Raw genomic sequence first — 2,386 nt, 5'->3', positions numbered from 1 at the left:
GTGTCCCATATGGTCCCCTGAGCCTGCCAGGAGCTATTTCTGAGCAGACAGCCAGGAGTAACCCCTGAGCACTGCTGGGTGTAACCCAAAAACTAAAAAAAAAAAAAAAAAAAAAAAAAAAAAAAGATATAGGGAACTGTATATTGGTTGCCAAGGTGAATGGACCAAACAGAAAAGGAAAAAGAAAAGGCCACAAAATACAAAATTCCAGTTTTTAAATAAATCAATGAATGAAGGTCATATTCAGCTGTTTGACTGGAAAACAGTCAAGAGGCCACAGAAATAAGGGAGAAATTTAGGTGAGTTCTTGCTTGGTACTGGTGCCAGTTATCCCATCAGTCCCTTGAAGTGGTCATCAGACTTATCCTGTGTCTTAATCTGTTCAACCTGAGAATTAACTAATGACACCTGAATCTCATTAGCTGAGAGACTATTTAACTTGGTTCTGAAAAAAAAAAGATGAAAAATCAGGTTCTTTGTTTTTGTCAGAGAAAAAATTTCAAGGACAAGATAAGAACATAAGGAAAACCAGAACAGTTTATTAAAGAATTAGTACAACCACCTAAACATGGGTGCAGGCAGGCAATCTCAAAGGAGAGTCCTTGAATTTAGAAACCAGAAAATATATTTGATTTGATTTAGTTTGAGACCACCCCATCCCACTCACAGTGCTCAGAGGAAAATACAAGCTCAGAGATCTAATCCAGGGCTCCCACATGCAAAGCACATGATTTAACCCTTTGAGTCTTTTTTATCAGCCTGGCTGCTTGAAGAACATCAGGAAAGTCATAAAGATAAGAACTGTCTCTCCAAAGCTATTTAGGAGCCAAGAAGACTCAGGTCTCCCTTTCTGAACTCACTGGTTAGAACTCTAGATCCACAGAATGGTTTGTATATATAGGATGGCATTCCTGATTATGAATTTTTCTGGTAAACTGGGCTGGAACCACAGGTGCACACCTCTGGTAGACATTTCCAGGCTTTCTACCACTCTCCTCTTGGCTATTATATGGGGGAAAAGAGAGGTGGGGCAACCCAATGATATTCAGGGTGTGTTAGGGCCTTGGCCAGCAAGACTAGGCCTGGCTATATGAGCATGACAGTTCGGTGTTCAATCCTAGTGATGTGGTTTTATTTGCAGTGCTGTAGACCACCAAGATCATCCAAGTAACTCATGGCTCAATGGAATTGAGTCATGTAGTACCAGTGATCAAACTCTAGGTCCAACACATACCAGTTATGCATCACAGTTGTTTGAGCTACCTTCCTTACCCTTGACTATTTTCTTTTGTTTTTATGTTTTGGAACAACACCCAATGGTATTCAAAAGGCCACTTCTAGTGTTTGAGGTTGCTGCCAGCAGTGCTCTGGATCTCTGGGTAATACCAGAGATCCAGTCAGGGTGTCCTTCATGCAATGCATCCAGCCTTGTAAGCCATCTCCCCAGCTCTTGACTATTTAAAAAAAAGAAAAGTTTGGGCTGGAGCAATAGTATAGCAACTAGGACATTTACCTTGCACATGACTGACCTAGGTTTAATCCTCAGCATCCCATATGTCCCCTGAGCACTGCCAGGAGTGATTCCTGAGTGCAAAGTCAGAAGCATTGCTAGATGTGACACCCCCCCCCAAAAAAAAAAACAGTTTATGATAGTATTACTGACATAAATAAAACACATTTTAAAAAAAAAGTACTCTTGGGGTCGAAGTGGTGACGTTAGAGGTAATGTGTGTCTGCCTTGCAAGCACTAGCCTAGGGCAGACCAGGGTTCAATCCCCCAGTGTCCCATACGGTCTCCCCAAACCGGAGCGATTTCTGAGCACATAGCCAGGAGTAACCCCTGAATGTCAAGGGGTGTGGCCCAAAAACCAAAAAAAAAAAAAAAAAAAGTACTTTTGAAGACTTGAGCATGGTAAGACATTTGTCTTGCACGTGGGTGACCTAAATTCAATCTCAGGCATCACGTATGGTCCCCTGAGCCTGCCAGGAGTGATTTCTGAGCGCAGATCCAGGAGTAACCCCTGAGCACCAGTAGGTGTGGCCCCAAAACAGAGAGTAGAATGCTTCCTTGACTTGACTTCAGCCCACGCACATATGGTCCCCAGAGTCCCACCAGGAGTCATCCCTGATCTCGGAATCAAGAGTATGCCCTGAACACCATTGGATGTGGGGGGGGGGGGGGGATTTGATCTTAGAGAAATGTTGCCAGCATTGTGTATATCCATACAAAACCATCATCACACTATTGCTCCAGCTCCTGCTGTCTTTAACTGCTACTTATTAAGTAATTATTTTGTACTAGTCATTGCATTAGAATAAACATTTTATTATTAAGGTCACCTCTAATTTCTCATCAGATGTATATTGCAGTGATGTGTTAATAATG

Source organism: Suncus etruscus, chromosome 18, assembly GCF_024139225.1.
Source record: "Suncus etruscus isolate mSunEtr1 chromosome 18, mSunEtr1.pri.cur, whole genome shotgun sequence".
Lineage (NCBI taxonomy): Eukaryota > Metazoa > Chordata > Mammalia > Eulipotyphla > Soricidae > Suncus > Suncus etruscus.
Note: the sequence above shows the minus strand (reverse complement) of the source record.